The sequence below is a fragment of the Arachis ipaensis genome, chromosome B09, assembly GCF_000816755.2.
Source record: "Arachis ipaensis cultivar K30076 chromosome B09, Araip1.1, whole genome shotgun sequence".
Lineage (NCBI taxonomy): Eukaryota > Viridiplantae > Streptophyta > Magnoliopsida > Fabales > Fabaceae > Arachis > Arachis ipaensis.
The window spans coordinates 21530107-21540157 of record NC_029793.2 but is presented as its reverse complement, the minus strand read 5'-3'; positions in this window follow the sequence as shown (position 1 = coordinate 21540157).

Here is a 10051-nt window from a genome sequence, read left to right as displayed (position 1 = left end):
GGGAAATCCCCGTCCACCCCCCGAAAATTTTTGCCATGCCTATTGGCCATCTATCCCACTTGCACCTCTAGGTTTCTTATGGAAGCTTCTTGGTTTTTAGAAATTGCCCTTGATTCTTGCATGAAGGCCTCAGTGGCTTGAGATAGTTTTTCAACCGTAAGCTCAAGAGGTGATTTTTTATGATTGGTTGGTTGATATGAATTGCTGAAGTTTCTTTGTCCTTGGTTACTCCAGCCAAAGTTGGGATGATTCCTCCAACTAGGATTATAATTTTTTTAAAAGGGATAGTGCTCTGTCCTTAAGGAATGTCCTATGAATTTTACTTGTTCATAGACTGAATAGTCCCCAGTGTATAAATCATACTGTTCACTTGGATATTCTCCTCCACACATATCACATGAAACTTGACTTCTGATGGCTGCTACTTGATTCTACTCGATTTGTCTTGTGAGTGAATTTATTTGTTTGGCCATCGCCTCGCTCCGTGCTAGAGAGCATTTACAGTTTCCAATGCCTCGTGAGTAATCACACCTTGGTTCGATTCTTAGAATCGATCTTTTCCCCTCTCCCCGTGTGTATGAGTGTGATAATGAAAAAAATAATAATAATAAACAAGAACAATAAAATTTTATTTCACTAGATTAAAAATTGGTTATATAAATTAAATGATATTATTATATATAATATCATATATCGTGTGTTGCACTAGAATTTCAGACTCTACGATTCAATAGAACAGTGAAATAAATAGCGATGTAATTGATGAACAAAGGGGAAGAATAATACCCTATTTGGGTCAGAGTTTAACTCCAAGAAAAATATCTTTTATAATTTTTTCTACTGCATTATGGTCACTCTCCTCTCAATATAACAATTTCATGTAACTAACTTTGCTCTGCTGGCAGGGGTTATGATCTGCTGTGGTGTTTCCTCATCCCACATTGTAGTCCTTCATCCATTGGGGCTTCTTCCTGATTTTTGGCTTCTTGGGCTCAGGTGTCAAAGGCCCAACTCCACTCTCCTGCTCTGATTTTCCATCTTCATTCTCATCAATTGGGCTCTCTTCACTTGTGCTAATATTTAGTGAGCTAATATTTATTCCTACCTCTACGACGACTTTGTCTTCAAGGTCAATTTTAGGAAACAACATTTGCAACTCAACAGCATCCTCCCAAGTTGTCTCTCTGCATGTGGCACCTTCCCAATCGACCAGCAATTGCACACGAGACCCTACTGATGTTGAAACGATGCAACGACCAAGTATCGCCGCATGTTGCGACTGGAGGGATGGAGGCAATTCCAGCAACACTCCAATGTCATCCAGTGGTGCTCCTTGGAATCTTTTCAACACCATACATGAAAAACTAGGTGCATTGCACTTGATAAAGGTAAGTCCAAATAGTAAGCCACTTTTTCCACCTTCTTGGCAACATGAAAAGGTCTATAATAATGTTGTTGGAGTTTATTGTATCCCTGGCCTATTAGATAAAGCTACCTATAAGGCTTCACCTTCAATAAAACCCAATCCCCACTGCAAACTGCTTCTCCCTACGATGTTGATCAGCCTATTTTTTTCATCTTCTCTTGAGCTCGCTGTAGAGTATACCGTAGTTTTCGATCCAAAGCATCTCGAGTTCGAAATAATTCATCCATTGCTAACACAGTAGACGAGCCAGGATCATAGCCAGGTAAGGTTTGTATAAGGAAGCCATAAAGTGCCTCATGCAGTGATATATGTATGGAGGAATGGTAAGAACAATTATAGCAAAATTCAGCCCACATAAAAAATGCAGACTATCTCTTCGGATAGGAATGTGTAAAGATGCATAGGTACTGCTTGAGACATCGATTCACCACCTTGGTTTGTCCATCACTCAGTGGGTGATAGGCAGTAGTGTAGTCCAATTTTGTCCCACTGAATTCAAACAGATGGCACCAGAGCTTTTTTTCTGAGAAAAATGGGGTCTCGGTCCAAAACAGTTGCCTTGGAAAACCCATGAAATTTCACTATAGAGCTGAGAAAAGCCAAAGCTGCTTCTTTAGCTACAAACCCCAGTTTAAGGGGTGTGAAATGCCCAACTTTACTGAACCTATCCACGCCCCACTAAGATAGCGCTATACCCTGCGGATTTAGGCAACTGCATAATAAAGTCCAATGAAATCTATGTCCATGGTCTTATAGGAACTGGAATTGGTTGCAATAACCCTTGCGCTTTGGCGGGAACATATTTAGTGATTTGGCAGGTAGTATATTTCTCAATGAACCACTATACATCTGCTTACATTCTGGGCCAGAAAAATAAATTGCTCAAAGACTTGTAGGTCTTTAGGATTCCACCCACCCCGTACCGAAGAATGAAACTCCTATAACAGAAATTTCTGCAACCCTTGAAAATATAAGCAGCCAAACGTGGTCTTGGTACAAAAGAACCCCATCCTTAGTCATGTAGTCAGGACCTAGCTTCCTGTTCAGCAACTGTTCATGAAGTTCCCAATGCTTATCACATTGGCTATTAGCATCCTTTATAGATTGTAGGAGGGTGGGCTACATAGTGGACGACCCACAGAATTCAGGTTGGGGCTGAGAATCGGGGTGGCACGACAATGCATTAGTGACTTGGTTAGTCTTCTAGGTCAATACTCGATTTCGAAGTCATAACCAAGTAGTTTGGCTAAGTAGTATTACTGGTCAGGTGTCAACACGACTTAGGACATGAGCTCTTTAAGTCCCTGATGATCAATCTTGATGATAAACCGTCATCCCAACAGGTAATGATGCCATTTTATGACTGTCTGGGTGATGGCATACAACTCCCAAATATAAGTCGAAGATAACATCAATTTTCGGTTAAACTTCTTACTGAAATAGGCCAATGAGTGACCCTATTGTGATAGAATAGCACCAATTCCAACATGAGAGGCATCATTTTCTACTATAACTGGTTGAGTGAAATTAGATAGAGTCAAAACTAGGGTGTTCATCATGGCAGCCTTAAGTTTAGCAAAGGCTTTGTCTGCTTTCACCCCCCCAATTAAAATTATTCTTGTTTAGTAACTCCGTGAGGGGGTGAACCATTTGGGCATACTTAGCAACAAATTTTCTATAGTACCCTGTTAACCCCAGGAATCCTCGGAGTTATTTCAATGAATCAGCTTTTGCCATGCTTGAATGGCCTCAATTTTAGCCCGGTCCACTTTAACCTTGGCGGCACACACAATATGGTCCAAATAATCCACTTGGCGCTGTCCGAATAAACACTTAGATAGCTTAGCATAAAGTTGGGGTTGGGCTAGAGTAGTAAGAGTTAACTCTTGGTGCTGTATGTGATCTTCCCATGTCTTACTATAGATGAGGATGTCATCGAAAAATATAGCAATGAAATTCCGAAGGTATGGCTAAAAATCTTGTTCATTGTGGCTTAGAAGGTAGAAGGCACATTAGTGAGCCCAAACGTCATCACTACAAATTTATAGTGGCCTTGATGAGTGCGAAAGGTAGTCATATGAATCGAGTGTTCATTCATTCTGATCTTATGATAGTCTGATCGCAGGTCTATCTTTGAGAAAAATTCTGCACCAAAGAGTTCATCTAGTATCTCCTCAATAGTGGGTATAAAGAATTTGTCCTTAGTTGTGATGGTGTTCAGCGCTTATAACGACCCAACTTCTAAGACGTCATGACCAATGCTAGCCGCTAGGCGCTACTTCATGGCTTTCCTTAAAGACTTTAGACCTTATATTAAATATATACATATGAGCTTGTAGCACTAGTCGAGATTGCGTGTTAGATAGATAAACCAAATAGGTAATAGTTAAACAGATAATATCTACATGAAGCATAAAAAACATAGAAAACATAGTAATATCATACATATATTCTCGAAGGCTCATTTAGTACATCATAGTTCACACCGGGTTATGTCATTGCTTATTCATGGAAATATTTACAGACTCCATTATTTATACTAACAAGCTCTGACTCACAAGAGCCACCCTAGTTTGGGACCTGTTCTAACTTATTTATATAGGTATTGACAAAAGTATCCAGCCCTCTAAAATTCTATACAGAGCGAGGATAAAGACTACTACTACTGCTACTACTGCTACTATTACTGGGTGGTGACATAACCGAGGCACACCAGCCACTGCATGCCCAATACAACGTCAGTTCCTTGTAGGTCCAAGACAAATGTGCTAACCGTGAATTGATAACCTTGAATTAATAACAAAACCTCATCACAATATGCGTTGCATCCTATCACATCTCCATTTTTCACCAACACCTGTAATGGTGTGGCCTGTTTCACTAGAACTTCTAGCCTCTCTGTGATACTTGTCTTGACAAAGTTGTATGAACTTCCCCCATCAATTAAGACCATCATCGGCTTTCCCATATAACTTCCCTTCAACCTGACTGTCGTGGGTTGATACTGCCCCACCATCGCATTGAAACTGATTTCAAGCTATAATGTATCTACAACCACTAGGTTATCGGCTCCTGTGGTTTGAATCACCTCGGGCTCGGGGTCTTTAAAGGCCTCTTGCATTTCTTCATTTCCAATAAAAAAATAGCAATATATTTTACATCTGTGGCCAGGGGGCCATTTATCCTCGCAATAGTAACATAATCCTTTCTCTCTTTTTAAGTTGATTTCTGAAGCTGAAAGTTTCTTAAAGGGTGGTTGCTGATTGGTATGATGATTGGTGTTGGGGTTTCGGCTTAGTAAGTTTAGGGGAACTGTAGTGAAGCTAGCCTTGGGTGGAGCAGTGTGATTGAAGGATTGGTTATGTGTTTGTGGTGTTCTAGGCTGGAATTTGTGTTATGATTGTGGTCTTTCTATGGGTTGGATTAGTAGTTGAGTGCTTCTGCTCATGTAACTGAGCCAGAGAAGCAGCGGCAACATAGGTTGTTGGCTTCGCTAGCAATAATTCACACTTCAGGTGGTCCTAAAGTCCAGCCACAAATAAAGAAACCAGCCACTCTTCATTCAACCCGGTGACTTGGTTTGATAATTCCTTAAACTCGCTTTGATATTTGGCACGATGGAGGTTTGTTTAAGCTCTTTGATTGCTGCCTTGGGGTCATAAAATTGGTTTTAGTCAAATCTCACTAACAAGGCATCTAAAAATGTTTCCCATGTATGGCTAAATTATTGTTAATCATCCAGTGATACCATGAGTAAGAAGGTCCTGCTAAATGAAATAAAAGCATACGTACTCGCATGTCGGTTAGTACAGAGTACCATTCGAAGTATTCATTTGCCTTGAAAATCCATTCCTCTGCTCGATCACCATCGAAGATGGGTAGCTCAACCTTGAAGCTCTAGAGCTTCGTGTGGAACAAGTTTGAACCCTTAATGCAAAAGTCCTATAGGGAGTCGCCTTCATCAGGTTCATTGATGAGCGGATAATTTATACGCTTTTTGGCATTGTTTTTAGGTAGTTTTCAGTATGTTTTAATTACTTTTTAGTATATTTTTATTAGATTTTATTCAAAATTCACATTTCTTGACTTTACTATGAGTTTGTGTGTTTTTCTGTGATTTCATGTATTTTTCTGGCTGAAATTGAGGGACTTGAGCAAAAATCTTATTTAGAGGCTGAAAAAGGACTGCAGATGCTGTTGGATTCTGACCTCCCTGCACTCGAAATGGATTTTCTGGAGCTACAGAAACCCAATTCGCGCGCTCTCAATTGCGTTGGAAAGTAGACATCCAGGGCTTTCCATAGGGGTGGCAAAACGGATCGAGCCCGTCAGGCCGATCCGCTAAACCCGCTAAAAAAGGCGGGTCGGGCTAGGATTTGGAGTCCGCCAAATTTAAAAAACCCGCCAAACCCGCACCACCAAATTGGCGGGTTTTGGTGGGGCGGGGTGGGCCGGTCCGCCAGGTCGAAGATTTTTATTTTTCTTTTTTTTATTAAATAAAAGAGTGATTACTATTATAAAATTAATAATTATAGAATTTTTAAACACTTTTTTTTCATTTTTTTTTGCCACCCCTAGCTTTCCAACAATATATAATAGTCCATACTTTACCCGAGTTTTGACGACGCAAACTGGCGTTCAAACGCCAACTTCCTGCCCTGTTCAGAAGTTAAACGCCAGAAACAGGTTACAAACCAGAGTTAAACGCCACAAACAGGCTGCAACCTGGCGTTTAACTCCAAGACAAGTCTCTACACGTGTAAAGATCAATGCTCAGCCCAAGCACACACCAAGTGGGCCCCGGAAGTAGATTTCTGCATCATTTACTTATTTTCTGTAACCCTAGCTACTAGTTTAGTATAAAAACTACTTTTAGTGATTTATTTCACATCTTTTGATCATTTTTGAGACTATCTTTATATCATTTTTTTATCATTGATCACGTTTAGGGGGCTGGCCATTCGGCCATGCCTGGACCAATATCACTTATGTATTTTCAACGGTGGAGTTTCTACACCCCATATATTAAGGTATGGAGCTCTGCTGTTTCTCATAAATTAATGCGAAGTACTATTGTTTATCTATTCAATTCAAGTCTTATTCCAAGATATTCACTCGCACTTCAACCTGATGAATGTGATGATCCGTGACACTCATCATCATTCTCACCTATGAACGCGTGCCTGACAACCACTTCCGTTCTATCTGCAATAGCTTGAGTGTGTATCTCTTAGCCTCCATTCCGAAAGATCGGAGTCTTCGTGGTATAAGCTAGAATCAATTGGCAGCATTCTTGAGATCCAAAAAGTCTAAACCTTGTCTGTGGTATTCCGAGTAGGATCTGGGATGGGATGACTATGACGAGCTTCAAACTCGCGAGTGTTGGGCGTAGTGACAGATGCAAAAGGATCAATGGATCCTATTCCAACATGATCGAGAACCGACAGATGATTAGCCGTGCGATGACAGCGCACTTGGACCATTTTCACTGATAGGACGGACGGTAGCCATTGACAACGGTGATCCCCCAACATACAGCTTGCCATGGAAGGGAGTATGAATGATTGAATGAAGACAGTAGGAAAGCAGAGATTCAGAAGGAGCAAAGCATCTCCATACGCTTATCTGAAATTCTCACCAATGAATTACATAAGTATTTCTATCTTATTTTATATTTTATTTATATTTTAATTATCAAAATCTCATAACCATTTGAATCTGCCTGACTGAGATTTACAAGATGACCATAGCTTGCTTCAAGCCGACAATCTCCGTGGGATCGACCCTTACTCACGTAAGGTTTATTACTTGGACGACCCATTACACTTGCTGGTTAGTTGTGCGGAGTTGTGAAAAAGAATTGAGATTATGAACGTGCGTATCAAATTTTTGGTGCCGTTGCCAGGGATTGAACAATCACGATTTTGTGCACCAAGTTTTTGGCACCATTGCCGGGGATTGTTCGAGTTTGGACAACTAACGATTCATCTTGTTGCTCAGATTAGGTAATTTTATTTTTAATTTTAAGCTTTTTGTTTTTATTGTTTTTATTTTCGAAAAAATTTTCAAAAAAAAAATGAAAATTAATTATTCTGTGACTTCAGAATTTTTAAGAATGAATTCTAGAGTTTCATGATGATCTGTTGAAGTCTAGCTAGCTGTAAAGCCATGTCTAATCTTTTGGACCGAGGTTTCAACTTATCATCACAAGAGCTTGTTGATTTCTATCAATCTTGCTGTTGTATGTAATGTTCCGCTGAAGCTTGGCTGGCCATTGGCCATGTCTAGTATTTTGGACCGGAGCTTTCACTGAAAGCTTGGCTGGCTAGTAAGCCATGTCTAATTCATGGACCGAAGCTTTAGACTAAAATTGCATGATTCCTGGAATTCTTATTAAAAATTTTGAAATCCTTATTTTCTCTTTTTCCAATTAATTTTTGAAAAAAAAAATTTAATAAAATCATAAAAACCAAAAATTTGATGTTTCTTATTTGAGTCTAGTGTCAATTTTTAAGTTTGGTGTCAATTGCATCTTTTTAACTTTTCTTAAAGTTTTTGAAAACTCATGCATGATGTTCTTCATGATCTTCAAGTTGTTCTTGATGATCTTCTTTGTTTGATCTCTGCATTTTCATGTTTTATGTCTTTTCTTGTTTTTCATATGCATTTTCAATTTGTTAGTGTCTAAAGTTTGAAAATTTCTAAGTTTGGTGTCTTGCATGTGAGTCTTTTCTTAAAAATTTTCAAAAATAAGTTCTTGGTGTTCATCTTGATATTCAAAGTGTTCTTGGTGTTCATCTTGACATTCAAAGTGTTCTTGCATGCATCATGTATTTTGATCTTGAATTTTCATGTTTTGCATCATTTTTATGTTTCCTCTCTCCTAAAAAAATAAAAAATAAAAAATATATCTTTCCTTGTTTTACTCATAAATTTCAATTTCAAAATTCTATCTTTTCAAATCTTTTTCAAAAATCAAATCTTTTTCATTTATTTTTACATATTTTCGAATTTTTTTTAATTGATTTTCAAAATCTTTTTCTTATTCTTACTTCATCTTTTCGAAAATCTCACTAACATTTAATGTTTTAATTCAAAAAATTTTCAAGTTGTTACTTGCCTATTAAGAAAGGTTCAATCTTTAAATTTTAAAATCATATCTTTTAGTTTCTTATTAGTCAAGTAATCAACTTTACTTTCAAAAATCAAATCTTTCTAATTTCCTTTTCAAATCTTTTTCAAAATGATTTTCAATCATATCTTTTTCAAAATCAATTTCAAAATCCTTTCTAACTTCTTATCTTTTAAAAAATTGATTTTCAAATCTTTTTCAATTAACTACTTGACTTTTTGTTTGATTTTAAAAAGTTTTCTATTTCAATCATATCTTTTTCAAAACCACCTAACTAATTTTCTCTCTCTAATTTTCGAAAACTCCCCTCCTACTTTTTCAAAATTCCTTTTAATAACTAATTGTTTTAAATTTTAATTTAATTTCTCTTTTTATTTTTTGAATTCTAACTAATATTAAAAATAAAAACAAAAATATTTTTATTTTATTTTTTTAATTTTCGACATAAAGGAATCTCTATAATGTGACATAGAGGATTCCTCTTCTTTTCTATTCTCTTCTTTTTCATATGAGCAGGAACAGGAATAAAGACATTCTTATTGAAGCTGATCCTGAACCCGAAAGGACTCTTAAGAGGAAACTAAGAGAAGCTAAAGCACAACCCTCTGGAGAGGACCTGACAGAAATTTTTGAAAAAGAAGGAGACATGGCCGAACCCAATAACAATGGTGGAGATGTAAGGAAGTTGCTTGGTGACTTTATTGCACCCTCTTCTGACTTCTATGGAAGAAGCATCTCAATTCCTGCCATTGGAGCAAACAACTTTGAGCTTAAGTCTCAATTAGTTTCTCTAATGCAACAGAATTGCAAGTTTTATGGACTTCCATTGGAAGATCCTCATCAGTTTTTAGATGAATTCTTGCAAATCTGTAACACTGTCAAGACCAATGGAGTTGATCCCGAGGTCTACAGGCTTATGCTTTTCCCTTTTGCTGTAAGAGATAAAGCTAGAACATGGTTGGATTCACAACCTAAGGAAAGCATGAACTCTTGGGAAAAGCTGATCAGTGTTTTCCTGGTCAAATTCTTTCCACCTCAAAAGATGAGCAAGCTTAGAGTGGAAATCCAAACCTTCAGACAGGAGGAAGGCGAGTCCCTCTATGAAGCTTGGGAAAAATATAAGCAATTGATCAAAAGGTGTCCTACTGACATGCTTCCAGAATGGAGCATCATATGTATATTCTATGATGGTCTGTCTGAGTTGTCAAAAATGTCATTGGACCATTCTGTAGGAGGATCTCTTCATCCGAAAACCCCTGCAGAAGCTCAGAAACCAATGTTCTAAAAACCGGACCGGACTGGCCGGTTTGACCGGTTTAACCGCGAACCGGCGCTGCAAGCGGTCCGGTCCTTATCTGAAAATTGTAGAGAGAAGAACCGTTCAAGAACCGGCGAACCGGCCGGTTGGACCGAACCGGTGACCGGCCGGTTACGCAGCTTAGCTAAACGACGCCGTTTTACGTTTTAAAAAAAATATAAAAAAAAACAAACCC